The 15,483-nt window shown below is 35.1% G+C and overlaps 1 protein-coding gene across 3 annotated transcripts in view; it reads right to left on the bottom strand.

The window, feature by feature from the left end:
• LOC131684311 (diacylglycerol kinase eta) overlaps positions 1–15,483 on the bottom strand; it is a 455,577-nt gene that overhangs the window by 281,921 nt on the left and 158,173 nt on the right. The window contains exon 2 of one of the 3 annotated variants that reach the window (XM_058967064.1): positions 1,373–1,400. The exons of the other annotated variants lie outside the window; for them this stretch is intronic. The gene's annotated coding sequence lies outside the window, so the exon portion shown is untranslated. The remainder of the gene's footprint in view (positions 1–1,372; positions 1,401–15,483) is intronic. 3 annotated transcript variants of the gene reach the window in all.

Raw genomic sequence — 15,483 nt, 5'->3', positions numbered from 1 at the left:
CTTTTGTTTTCAAGAAAATCATTCACCTTTTTATTTTTCTTCTGTATTCCCGGGATTTCCCGGGAAATCTATTATTTATTTCCCGAATCCCGGGAAGCTGAAAACCGTCGGGAAATGGAAGCTCTAAGTACAATTCAATTGTTTTTCAATGATTGGATTGTGCATTTTATATATTTGAAAAGGTTCGCTTGTAATTTTTTCAAAATGTTCAAAATATGTCGTAAATATAATGGTGCCAAATTAATAATGTAAGTAACGATGGGTTGAATATAGATTATATTCGGATTTCTTTTCAAATCATTGTAAAGTCCATGGAAATTAGAGCAATTAAATGTTTATTATGTTTCCCTATTGTAAGGTAATAAATTGCGTCGTTCTTAAATGCTAAAAGTCAAAGTTTTAATTCACTTTTTGAAGTAGACTTTATCAATTATTTATTTAAGTGCGGTTGCGGTAATACCGCGCGGTAAAAGTTCATTTCCCGCACCGCATCCGCGAGAAAAAGTGTCTCACCGCACCGCAGTTTTTGCGGTGCGGGTGCGGTAAATACCGCGCGGTTGCGGTAATTACCGCAACCGCGACGAACCCTAGTGACCGTACATCTGACAGAATGTGCAACGATTAAAAGTGCATTAACCCATTCATGCCCATGTTGTTTGTGGACAACAACGTTTTTAAACAGCTATAACTTTTGATTGAGGCAAGATTTCCTGACAAAAACAAGTAAGGCTAATAAATGTGACTATTGGCTTTCATTTGAGTATTAACAGTTTCAAGTATTAGCTCTAGAACTGAAGTTATTGCAATTAGTCTGATTGAATTCCGATGGAGCAGTGCTGCCAGGGACAGTTTAAGTTGACGACGGAAAATAAATTTTTCATATAACTTCGTTATGATGCAATATAAGTGAAAACTGATAAAACTTATCAATTTAGACTATTTTTGGCTACGTTTTCCAAGCAATAGGACTATTGTGAATGTTCTAGGAGAAATGTAGTGAGCATTGGAAGGTAAAAATTGAGCAGCTTCTAGCACTGCAAGCGAAGCACCTACCTTCATGAAAAAAGTTTTTTCGAGTTTCTTGACCCCACCGTTTTCAATAAAAAATAGTTTTGAAACCCTACATGCACTAGAAAAAAGTTGAAAGGGTTAAATATCGTCATATATCACATGGGTAATGTTTTCATTCGCTTCGGATCGAGAAGGTTAGCAGTTTAAAGTCTACTCTATATGAATTTTCCTGATGTATTTCCTGACTACGGTAAATTGTGTTTTCAAATGAACAGGTAGTCAAAAAACTACATTTTCTTGAATATTTAGGTCGTTGTTCGGTATGTTTATACCATTGCAAGTTCATAAATTTTTTAATCACATCATATCCAGCAATCTTAGGAAATTACCTGAAATTAGACAAAAATTCCAGCATTAGAATTAGGTTAAGGTTAATTTAAACGGGCATTGATTTAGTTTCGCATCTGAACCCAATATTAATTGTAGCACATTGCGCACATGACAAGTACGAATAAAAGTTCGGAAGTGCGAATTAATTTGTTATTTCCGATTCAACCGTCTTAGTGTGTGTTTGGCACTTACTTATTGTCAACAGGGATATAAGTGCGTCTCTAATACTAATGCACGTTGTCTCTGGTAGAACAATATTTAGACAAAATAATGAGTATCGCTGAAATATTCACTAATTGAATGCTTAGATACTTCTCTTTCATCTGAGACTAAATTTGAAATGTTCTATCGGGGGGTCTAGAACAATTTTTTTTAACATTTTGAAGAATATTTTTGAAAATTGTGTTTCAATGAAAAGCTCTCAGAAGATCAGGATTTTTGGATATACAGTATCAGAAGGAGGGGCTTGTTACGTTAATGAATACCTCCGAAGACAACAATGTCCGACATTTAGCCAATTTCGGGATGATTTAAATTTAAAATTTGAATAATATTTTTACTCGGGGCATTTTTTTTTGTCTCTCGCAGAACAATATTACCACAAACAAATCAATATCACTGAAGTACTCACTATCCGGAAACATGCTTCTATTTTAAACGAGACAAGTTTTGAATTGTTTTTCCTAAGGTTCTAGAACTTTTTTCAATACGAAAAATAAATATCGATGTTTACATACATATGGACACGTCATTTTTCTTTTATACGTCGATATATGAAACTAACTTTTTTTTGAAAATTGATGAATAATTAGTATCAGTGACTAATTTCTTAGTTAATGATTTATTTGTGTTCTTTGAATTCAATTAGTTATGTGTATGTATTGTTTAATACTTAAATTTAGAGCTTTTTCACAAACGTGCATCCCTTTGAGCGAGAAGTCATTTTGATGTGTACTTATTAAATGTAAGTATCATTGGCCTAATATCTGCTTCCTACTTTGATGGTAAGTGAGATGAAACTGTCTTTCTAGATTAATCTTCTGAAATTGGCTGAAACTTGGAATACTTTCTTTTTGGATTTGCGATCAATGCACTAAATATTACTATATTTTGCCTTAGAAATGCTATGATATGGAAAACGTTACAATTTTTCGCATCTACCAAGTTGTGGAAATATTTAAATTATTTGTTTTTAATTTATTTATTTTAAATAATAGAGTTTTTGGGCCAACATAGGGTATAAACCTATTATAATAACTTTTTAGAATTTCTTCAAATCCGCAAAACAATACCCTTTTGTTTATATTTTATGATAATGTAAATTTTTTGCTCGAGATTCTTTTCCGAACCTTGTCTTGCTCAAAATTATATCATTTTTGGATTCCTAAGAACCGAGGCTGGAAGAAGTCATTTCAAATGACATGAAATTGTATGCGAAAGTTCGGGGAAAAACCAACGCGACCGCCACGCTCCAAGAGTACCTATGCTGTTATGCATGTAAACGAACGAGAGAAAAGCAAAAACGTTCGTGCTGCTGAGCGTGCCTGTTACATGTTCGTGAAAGTTCGGTTATTCGGCTTGGTGCTGTAGTTGGGTTTCGTTCGCTAGCAGTTGCGAATGTATGTGAATGGCCCGTGTGTTTAACTTTCATCATCCTTTGCGTTGGAACTGTTGAAAATAAATTTCATAGCAGCGGTTCAAAATGAATGTAGTGAACTACATTCATGGCTTATATTTGCAAGATTGGAATGTGCGGCAATCCTTTTTTCGCTTGCTATAGGAAAGGACTGTAAGCAAAATATTAGCGGTCACATATGGGGTTTTCGATTGATTGACACCGGTGTAGTGGAGTGCACTGAAACTGCACCGTTTTTGCACTTTCTAGCAGAAGTGCAGAAAACTGCGTATGTTCCATTAACACTTCTGCTAGAAAGTGCAAAACCAGTGCAATCCACTACACCGCACAGTGGTCGCAATGGTACCAAAACGTGCGTTTAATTAATGGTGCTCTAGGAGTTGATTTTAGCGATTTGGTGTGTTAGAAACACTTTTTCAGAATGGAATCCCCCTTCTTTTGATGTATACTGAATTGTGATTAATCCACCTAAAAGTGAGATAGAAAATTTATTTCCACTAACTTTTAAGATAGAGGCACGATGTCAATGACAAAGTTATAGTAAATTCTACTGCAAGAAAACTTGTTGAACATGCAAACTCTCCAACATGTAATGGTGTTGAGATAAAGCACGTTATTTGTGGGAGGCACCCAAAAAATTATTTTTTATTATAACTTTTTTCTGAGATTTTTGCAATTCTTCAAATGTTCTATGAAGTTGTTGAAATTAAGAAATTGAAAGATATTTGTCGAAGACGTCAACATTTTTTATTTCAAAACTTAAGAGTTATTAAATAAAGTGGGTTAAAAGTACCGTCATTTTGAATGACAATTACTAAGAGATGTGGAAATATGTGGAAGACATTTCGATTCTATGAGAAAGACAGTGACAAGTACTATAAGAAAAAATACTACTTACAACGGGCATCTACCGGCCTGTATACAAAAAATACTATCCGGCAATGTATGTTTTGCATTTTGTAACAAAATAAGTACGACTTTTTCAGCATAAATTTTTTAGCGATTTTTTTTCTACGTGTCGAATATTCTAAAAAATCATTGAAAGTAATAAATACACATATAAATCGTGAACTTTGAATTTTTGTTATCTGAAACTATTCATAAATTAACAGGATTTGGAAAGTGAACACTAGAGACGTCTAAAAAGGTTTACTGTATTTTCATGGGTATGAACCATAGCAAAGAGTATTAGATATCATTTTCACGAAACGACTGTGTAGTCAGAGTTGCTACTTAGGATCCGACTTGCCAGAAAATCTTTTGAAAAATATTTTCACCTATATATTACATCTCTGTCAAATTTTAACCCTCAAAAAGGCAAGGGGTCTCAGAGGCTCGACTAGTTACAGTTGCCTAGTTTCAATGAATTTGTAATTCGAAATACAAATGATCGAGCGTTTTCGGGCTTTCGATTCTCTCACTAATAAAACGACAAAAAAGAGGCTCTTGGTTTCATTGGGTCTTAGAAGCGATGCTTTATGAAGTCACAATTTTCCCTTGCCTTTTTGAGGGTTAATTTCAAATATTTAATCATTCAATGCGTGCTTGCAAAAGAATTATTGACAATTCCGGCCACGTAATCGTTTCATGGAAACGGCATATAGGGTAGACGAGATTATCCATCTCATTAGTCGGGATGTCACAATATTTCGTTGATAACTCGACTTAGAGTGACTGGATTGCGCTTAAGTAAGTATCACCATTTTTCCTTCGTTCCTAAGAAGCAGCACAGTTAGACTTTTTGCGTTGCGTTGAATAGAGATAGCAAATACTTCTCTAACTAATAAGTTCCAATGGGTGGGATGAATAGAGGAGCTAAGATGAATTAGGGCGCAGTAACCCTAATACTCTTTGTAATGGTTTTTATTCTTGTAAAGACAGCCAAAAAATTTTGCGCATTTTTTAGTTGATCGCTTTTGTTGTTGTGTTAGTTTAGGAATAATTCGTAAGTTGGAGACTACAGAGCTGAGAGTTTTGGATTCATATGTGTACTTTGACATTTCCAAAGATTTTTTAGAATATTCGTAGAATAACACATAGAAACAATTGCTATAAAAAGTTATACTTAAAATGTCGTAATTATTTTGTTACAAAATGAAAAACATGCATTGCCGGAAAGTATTTTTTATATACAGGCCGGTAGATTCCCGTTGTGAGTAGTATTTTTGCTTATAGTACTTGTCACTGTCTTTCTCGTAGAATCGAAATGTCTTCCACATATTTCCACATCTCTTAGTAATTGTCATTCAAAATGGCGGTATTTTTAACCCACTTTATTTAATAACTCTTAAGTTTTGAAATAAAAAATGTTGACGTCTTGGACAAATATCTGCAATTTCTTAATTTCAACAACTTCGTAGAACATTTGAAGAATTGCAAAAATCTCAGAAAAAAGTTATAATAAAACATGATTTTTTGGGTGCCTCCCACAAACAACGTGCTTTATCTCAACACCATTACATTTTGGAGAGTTTGCATGTTCAACAAGTTTTCTCGCAGTAGAATTTACTATAACTTTGTCATTGACATCGTTCCTCTATCTTAAAAGTTAGTGGAAATAAATTTTCTATCTCACTTTTAGGTGGATTAATCACAATTCAGTATACATCAAAATAAGGGGGCTTTCATTTTTAAAAAGTGTTTCTAACACACCAAATCGCTAAAAGCAACTCCTAGAGCACCATTAGGGACCATTCATAAATTACGTAACGCAAAAATTGCCCAAAATTGACTCCCCCCTCCCCCCATGTAACAAATTGTCACAAATTTTTTTATCCCCCCCTCCCCTATCACGTAACAAATTCCTTGAAAAAAATTTTTTTCTTCGGTGAAAACATGTTACGTAACGATCTAGCTTACTCCCCCTCCCCCTATGTCACAATATGTAACAACTTGTCGAACACCTTCCCCCCCCCCCCCCTAAAAGCGTTACGTAATTTATGAATGGTCCCTTAATTAAACGCACGTTTTGGTACCATTGCGACCACTGTGCACCGGTGTCTATCAATCGAAAACCCCAATAGTATCGTTGAAGGGAAAGTTGTTGGTCGTTGAAAATCAATAGTTTTGAACATTTACAATGCGCAGGGGGGTCCGCCGATGCGTCAAAATGGAAATGTTTTCAAGTTTTCAGTAATGAGTTTTATATTAAAGGGGAAATTGTTGACCGTTGAAAATCAATAGTTTTGACATTTACAATGCGCAGGGGGGTCCGCTGATGCGTGAAAATGAAAATATTTTCAACTTTTTAGTAATGAGTTTTATATTGAAGGGGAATTCGTTGGCCGTTGAAAATCAATAGTTTTGTACATTTACAATGCGCAGGGGGTCCGCCGATGCGTGAAAATGGAAATGTTTTCAGCTTTTTGGTAATGAGTTTTATATTGAAGGAGAAGTTGTTGGCCATTAAAAATCAATAGTTTTGGACATTTACAATACACAGGGGGTCCGCCGATGTGCCAAAATTGATTTGTTTTTTCAACCATTTGGTAATGAGTTTTATATTGAAGGAGAAGTTGTTGGCCGTTGAAAATCAATAGTTTTGTACATTTACAATGCGCAGGGGGTCCGCCGATGCGTCTACATGGAAATGTTTTCAAGTTTTCAGTAATGAGTTTTATATTGAAGGGGAAATTGTTGACCGTTGAAAATCAATAGTTTTGACATTTACAATGCGCAGGGGAGTCCGCCGATGCGTGGAAATGGAAATGTTTTCAACTTTTTAGTAATGAGTTTTATATTGAAGGGCCGTTGAAAATGAATAAAAGTTGTTGGCCGTTAAAAATCAATAGTTTTAGACATTTACAATGCACAGGGGCCAATGTGACATAATGGAAACTTTTTTATGCGGTAGTAGCATAATCCGGTTACAGAATGATTTTATTGCAAGACAAAATTTTCGTTATTTTTCTCCTTTAATCAGGAGTATAAATTGTTTCATTAATAATTTTGTGCCAATACATAAGAAACAATTAAACGAACAAAAATATTCTTTTTTCATAATCCACCATTACATTTTGGCATATTTCCATTGTGGAAATCTCAAAGAGAAATGTTTTCGATCATTTTTACCGCTACCTTGCAGTATTTTAGTCGCATAATAGCGAAAACTCAGTTTGTTTACATTAGCGATTTAGGCCAGTGTTGTTCAACGGCTAACAATTCCCCCTTCAATATAAAACTCATTACCAGCAAGTGGAAATTAAGCAATCTTCATTTTGTTATATTCTGAATTGCACATATTTTGTCGCATGTAATTTTAAATGTACTTTCATTTGATGACATTGTAAGGGAACACGTATCCGCCGGTTGATGCCAATCGAGCTGAAATTTCTTTAGACTGAGCAAACTAATTTATTTGTTTGTTTAGTGTTTATTTGACAACGAAACGAATCCACTGGGTCTTTAATGCGTGTGGGAAATACGCATGGTCTTGTCTGAGTGAATGACTTTTGAATTATGTATGAAGGTGGAGAATTGACAATTCGCAGTTTGCGGCAATCATTTCAGCACGAGGAACAAATGTTTTATGGTTATATTTAATACTTTACTTTTAGTCCATTAACTCATCAGTCAATTATACTGAGCTAATAGTATGTACGTACTATTTGGAAACGGGGGGTGTTTGATTCGTGCATGATGTTAATATCGTTTAGGAACGCAGCATTTATATTTTTTCTGTTTCGCGTCTTCATTGTAATATCGGAACGTTTATTCGAACGAGGTGGAAAATTTCAAGTTACGGGATCTCAATATGCTTGTGATTATACCAATAAGGACCATTTATAAATTCTGCCACTCTATTAGGAGGAAGAGATATGACTAATTGGGACAATGGGAGGGGAGCACGTCATGTGCTTTGACGCAATCGGCCGTTTTATTCCATAGAACATGAACACTTTTACGAGTAGCGGCATAAAAGTGCGATTACGAAATGAAGGAAAAACTAAAAGAATTTGATTCGTATTAGACCAAGGGGGAAAAGAACATGGTAATATGACAGAGAGTTAGTTAGTATTGGGTAATCTTTGCGTGACATAATTTATGAATGTTCCACCATACCACTTTTAAACTCATTGTTTACGGTCCATTTTACATTGTCGACATTCACTCATGACAGCCGGAGTTCAAGTTGTTTTCGATGAAACAATCTCGATAAACGATTAGCCAGAGTTTAAACGCCTAGAAGATTTACGTATCCGACAGTCAATAAACTATTCAAACTTGCACGAAGATATATTCTCAATCGCATCGCTTGCGTGAAGCGAATCCTGACTAACCCACTACCCAATCCGTGGTACTTACGGGAGTGTCACTGAGTCGGGGCCTTCCGTTAAGTAAGTACCACATCAACACTTCCTTTCTCATTCCAAGTTACGGTAAAGATGGTCGTGGCCCGCAATGGTGGCTCTCAGGCGAAAACCTCGCTCGGAGTGGATCAATTGTTATTCCCAAACAATACTCCTCAAATAGTCTGGCTGGAAATGAGAGTCATTAGTCTGCAATCTACGAAGTATACTGTGCTTACGCAACGCAACGCAATTTCAAAAATGTGTGCCTTATGCACATTGGTTTTTAAAACGCTTACTGCGTATAAATGCCTCAAGAAACATTTCCGACGTCGGAATTCAGCGTCCGAAAAACGATATCGGAATTCCGACGTCGGAAATTCGTCGTCAAAAATCCGACGTAGGAAATTCCAGTTTGAACAAGGTAAACAATTTCAAAGTTGGTATTTCGATGTCGCAAACCCGACGCCAGACGTCGAAAATTCCAAGTCGGAATTCCGACTTCAAAATTTGGAGTTTCGAAGTCGGAATTCCAACGTCGAAATTTCTATGTCGGAAATTCGGCGTCGGAAATTCACATTTCGTCGCTGTTGTGCTATCTTATGATAAACGCCATTTTGGGGTAAACTGAGTTAGATATGCCACATTACTTGTCTAAAAAATCTCTACAAAGTGGCGTTTTCGGAATTTTGACATTCTGCTTGGTTACTGAGATGTAGCGAAAAACGTGATGAGATTTTTTAATTTTTTTACTTCAAATAACTGTGTCGTAGGATTGGCTGAAGTTATCTTCATGTATAAAATGTTTTTATGTGTAAAGCCATCTGAGGAACACAATGGCATAATTATTTTCAAAAATACACAAATTGTAAGAAAAATGCAGTTTACGTTTTAATCTCCCTCATTGTTTCTAGACTAAATGAAACCAAAGATATGAATAAAAGTTAATAATTGCTGATTTTTTCTATGGAAAATTTTCCATGCACGATTATGACAAGCCATACAAATTTTGTCATCAATACACACCTATGATACGTGTGAGTGCGACTTTTGTTTACATTTATAGTAAAAATTCGCAACATAGTCAACCGATCTTCGAAATATTTGAGCGATTAATTCAGAATAGATAGAAGCATCAATTGTCCTCTTTGAATTGTTTATACCATTTATAAGTTTTAAAATATTCAATCTCAAACTTCAAAAATTGTTTTTCTCGGAATATCCGAAATGGCGCTTGTCATAAGATAGCACAACAGCGACGATTTGTGAAAATGTCTCAAAACTTCAAAGTCGGAAATTCTATGTCGAAAACCCGACATTGGAAATCCGACATAGGAAAGTCCGACGTCAAAATTCTGACGCCGTAGGTTCGATGTCGGAAATGTCAATTGAGGCATTTATATTCAGCAAGTGTTTTAAAAAACAATGTGAATAAGGAACATATATTAATGAAAATATCTCAAAAGTCCAAAGTTTGACGGACGGATATTTGACGTCGGAGATACGACGTCGGAAATTCTACGCCGGAATTCCAACGTCAGAATTTCGAAGTCGGAATTTCAAAATCGGAAATTCGACGTCGGAAATTCACATTTGTGAAAATTACTCCAAATTCCAAATTCGGAAATTTGATGTTGCAAACCCGACGTCGGAAATTTGACGTTGAAAATACACTGAAGTCTTTTTTATGCGGTTTTTATGCGACTTTTTTATGCGGATATTCAAAGTTATGCGGTTTTTTTATGCAGATTTTGTTATGCGGTTCGTATCCCCCGCATAAAAAAAACTTCAGTGTACAACGTCGGAATACAGACGTCGGAATACGGACTTCAGAATTTTGACGTCGGAAATTCGATGCTGGCATTCTGATGTCGATAATTCGACGTCGGATCTCCAACGTCGGAAGTCCGGTGCCTCAATTTCGGCATCGAAAATTTGACGTCGGAAATTTCCACTTCGGAATTCCGATGTAGGAAACTCAACGTCGGAAATTCGATGTCGAATTAACATTAACGTTAGGCACATCGATAAAAATTACAATTCGTTCCACTCGCAAGTCATGTATACAATAGAGTCAGTGTTTGTTCTTCTGTATGTAAAAATAATGTGCAAATCTTATAAAGACGTGTTATTAACGATAATACAAAAAATCGTAACTTAAGAGAAGATCTTGTCGGAATGGTGTTGTTTCATTAATTGGTAATTCCAGCGAAATCAGAAAAACTGATACCTGGCCTAAAGAAAAAAATATAACTCCTAATGTTAAACTGACGAGTAAAAACACACATTACTGAAAAACACCACAAAGTTTCAATTCAGCTGTATATTGACACGAGAAATCGGATAGGAGCAAATTTACGGATCTAACCCCATGCAAAAGTGACAACAATGTTTTTGAGTACACCTCTAGTCTTGTGTGATGTCCCGCAAAAAATTAAGTTCTGTTTTAAGCTAATGAGAAATTAATAAACCGAAACTTGGTTTGGCTTAGCAAGCCAATTCACTGCAATATGCACTATACTATATTGCTTCTTAGTGGAGAAAATTCGTTTAGACTTCGTCTCATCCGAATTCGACACACACTTAATGGCAGGACGAAGCTTGCACTGGACAATCCGGCGCTAGCTTAGACCTGTCACTAAGTAGGTGTCGGATTGTGATGAGATGAACTCGATGAGCCTTTCCAATAACTAATTTATTTCGTTTACGTAAATTCCCGATCAGAATGAAATAACAAGATTACAACAGAACTCAATTTTCGTAACGTATTGTGCTAAATTTGGTCTCGTTAGTAGTTAAAATAACAGAAAATTATAACAAGAAACAACGGGAGATATTGTTTTGAAATATTTTTGTTATGTGTTTCTGATCGGGTTGTCTTCGTATTACGTCAGGCCAAGTTTAATACATTGTCAAATGTAGGTCAAATTGAGGTAGGATACTGTGGCGTGGGAATAAAGTAAACTGTCATAAGATGTCACATTAAGCAAGAAAAAATATTTTTTATTATTCATTGGGGTCGCAAATAACGACAAAATTTGGGGCCAATTTATTATAACCCGGTATATCAGAATGGGTTTGAAATTTATCTGAATATTGGAATATGAGATTTTCCCCTAAATTCCTCTAAAGTATGAAAGCAACAACATGGAAACATAGCTCAAGAATATGTATTCGATTTATTGAATTTTCTCGTTGAAAATAAAACCGAAACCTCTTTTTTCGACATTGTTACGTAACATTTCGGCCTACTACGCTTCAGCCATCGTCGGACGCATAAATTCGCTCCAAACACACTCCATTCATTCACATCTTCTGGCGACTGACGAACGATTTGTCCTACAGAGATGCCAGGTACTTTTTTCAAATGTCTGCAATAATTATTTTAAAAGTCTGGGAAGAACAAAAAATGTGAGGAAAGCTAGTGTAACCAAAAGCCTTTATATTAAAAAATCTGCAAATATCTGCAACAAAACTAAAAAATCTGCAAATATCTGCAACCAAACGGAAAAATCTGCAAATATCTGCGTCATCGAAAAAATCTGCAGCTTAAATTAAAAGTCTGCGAATTTGCAGACTTGTCTGCAAATCTGGCATCTCTGTTGTCCTATTCGGCTGTCTGCTTTTCTTGCTATTCATACACAAATTGGAGTGAGAGAGATTATGAGTATATACGAGAGAATGAGCAGAATTTAAAAACATATATAAAGTTATTGTTAGAAGTTCTCCATCTTTGAATTACATTCAAAATGCTTCATTTCTATTTGGGTTTTGTTAAGGATAATATAAAAATTTGAAAAAATGGATTCTTTTGTAATCTAATTTCTTAACATAACTTTTTGTTTTTGTGAAAAATGCCACAAAATTTTTTAGGTGTATATTTTTTTTGTACAGAAGTATTCATTCCCTATAACTCGTTCTCAGATAGTTTTTCTGCATAACACACAGTAAACGATCATTTTTCTTTAAATTAATGCACGTAGAAATATTGCTATTAGCAGAGAAAATGATGGAGATTCGTAAACCGCACACAACTGCAAAGTTTTATTCGAATCGACGATGGTCATATTTTGCGGTCGATCGGTTTCTCACGAAATTCCTCATAAGTAATCCGTATTAAGTGATTTTCTTTCGATTTGTGGCCAATGTTTGGGCAATTTTCATTCATATTTTAAATTGTGGGCAGTTTCCTTCAGTTGATTAAGTCATTGAAATATACATTTTGATTCTATGGATCACCAAGAATCCTTCCTGGCTAGGGCTCTGATCTGCTAGGCCAAGGCCAGTTTTGAAAATAGTTTTATTTAATTGGAATATTTTAAAAAATGTTGATCCCATAGAACTGGTAATAGTGTGAGGTGCCAGATCAATAAAATAGAACCGTTTCTGCGCATCTATAACACGCTTGCTAGATCTGAAGATTTAGTGCAAATTTCAATATTCTCTGCCTTCGAACATTTTATGTGCATTTTTCTACTCAGTTCGATTTAGCGTTTAATACCTTACTTTTTATAGCACCGTTAAGGATTTGAACTATAGAATATCCATTGTTGTAACTAGAGTGAATTGTAACTTGATAATAAATAATAAAATTTAAATTCAACATCAGTAATTTGTCGATGTACTTCTTGTGACAAAGAACATGTTTTAAAGATTTTTAGTTTTCATTGTCTTAAATTTGGAGTTTTCATTAAGAACTTTTAAAAACTTTATTCAGTTTTAGTGACTACCTCAAATCATCAAAATGAATAGATTAATGCAAAAAAAATTAAAGCTTTCCCCCGAAACAAAATCCTGGCTAAAGGCCTGGCACCGATAAAAGGTGACCAACGAATTCTAGGAAGGATTACCCACTATTTCATCATATACGTCAGTTGAACATCCATTCCCCGGCTACGAATACACTGAAACCTCCATTTACGAACCAAGCCGGGGGTTCGTAAATTGAATTAGTTCGTAAAAAAAGTTTGCTTCACATTCTTATTAATATTCGTTGGTTGAGCAATATTCTCGATAACCCTGACAATATGGGTATTTTTGGAACGGGCTTGACAAGTAGATGCTGAAAATGGACAATTGGAACCGCTTTGAAATCCAAGATGGCGACTTCCGGTTGAGTAATATTCTCGATAATCCAAACAATATGGGTATTTTTGGAACGGGCTTGACAAGTAGATGCTGAAAATGGACAATTGGAACAGCTTTGAAATCCAAAATGGCGACTTCCGGTTGAGCTATATTCTCGATAACCCTAACAATATGGGTATTTTCGGAACGGGATTGACAAGTAGATGCTGAAAATGGACAATTAGAGCCGTTTTGAAATCCAAGATGGCGACTTCCGGTTGAGCAATATTCTCGATAACTTTAACCATATGCGTACTTTCGGAACGGGATTGACAAGTAGATGCTGAAAATGGACAATTAGAACCGTTTTGAAATCCAAGATGGCGACTTCCGGTTGAGCAATATTCTCGATAACCCTAACAATATGGGTATTTTTGGAACGGGCTTGACAAGTAGATGATGAAAATTGACAATTGGAAACTTTTCCAAGTTCAATATGACGATTGCCGGCTAAGCATTATTCTTGATAACGAGCAATAAGGGTTATATTTCCGTCATGTACTCGTCAACCTTATCCCGAAAATACCCATATTGTTGAGGTTATAGATAATTGGATTCCAAAATAGTTCAAGACATCGATTTTCGTCATGCACTCGTCAACCCCATTCCAAAAATACCCATATTGTTGTGGTTATAGAGAATTTATATACAACGGAAGTCGACATCTTGGATTCCAAAATGGCTCAAGGCATCGATTTCCGTCATGCACTCGTCAACCCCATTCCAAAAATACCCATATTGTTGTGGTTATAGAGAATTTATATACACCGGAAGTCGCCATCTTGGATTCCAAAATGGCTCAAGACATCGATTTCCGTCATGCACTCGTCAACCCCATTCCGAAAATACCCATATTGTTGAGGTTATAGAGAATTTATCTAAACCGGAAGTTGACATCTTGGATTCCAAAATGGCTCAAGACATCGATTTCCGTCATGCACTCGTCAACCCTATTTCGAAAATACCCAACTTATATTAGTAACAATTAACTAAGAATACATAAGTATATAACTTCATGCTGTAATGTACGAACTCAAACTTTCCAAAAAGTGTTCGTTATTTCGAATTTAGTTCGTAAAAAAAGAGTTCGTTATTTCGAATTTAGTTCGTAAAAAAAGTTACGTAAATCGAATATTGCGTAAAAAAAGAGTTCATAAATGGAGGTTTCAGTGTACCCGGTCGAACACATATGCAGTAGGGTGTCCCAAACTGACATCATGTTAAAAAAGTCTTCGGGCTCACTTCTTAAATGATAGGTTAGGGTATCAGGACCACATTCTTCTTCGGAGTAAATTTGTTAAAACGCTCCCTACTGGTGGCGAAATTAGATTTTTCGAAAAATGGGCCGATTTTGGGTAAAATTTAAATTTTATGCTTGTTGAAGTGCCCCTGAACTGTCTTAGATTTTTTCAGCATTTTTTTTATTTTTCTGGAGATCAAAATGGAGAAGTTTGGTTAGTTAGTATGTACTAATTGTGGATTAAAAGAGCGACTGAGCTTTGAAAACTTAGTAAAAAGCGTAAATTTTGGTGTTTTTCATAAGTTTTTCTTCAAAATTGGGTATCTACAAAATTATAAAAGTATCCCGATCAGAAGGGCATAACTGATTTATAACACCTGGAGTTATTTATTTCAAAAATATTTTGAAACAGAACCTGTTATAAATCCGGCTGGTTAGTTGTTAAAATAACAAAAAATAAAACAAAATACTAGCTAATGATAACAAAATTGTGACAAAATTTGATATGATTTTATCAAAGTTAAAACTAAATGAGATATAATTGATTAGTATTAGATATAATCATCTAATGACAGTGACCTAGTAACAAACGATCAATTCATAAATTGATCGTTTCATAATAGATTATGTTATAATATTGATAGTATAGAAAACTGTCCGAAATCAATTTTCCATTCAGTTATCTGAATATAACTCCAGTTGTTATAAATATCAACCATAGTTATAATAGTGTTATTGTTTTGTTATGCTCTTCTGATCGGGATAGGAAACACTACAGGTAGTTGAGCCAA

Source organism: Topomyia yanbarensis, chromosome 2, assembly GCF_030247195.1.
Source record: "Topomyia yanbarensis strain Yona2022 chromosome 2, ASM3024719v1, whole genome shotgun sequence".
Classification (NCBI taxonomy): Eukaryota; Metazoa; Arthropoda; class Insecta; order Diptera; family Culicidae; genus Topomyia; species Topomyia yanbarensis.
Note: the sequence above shows the minus strand (reverse complement) of the source record. Positions and strands in the feature narration are given on the sequence as shown.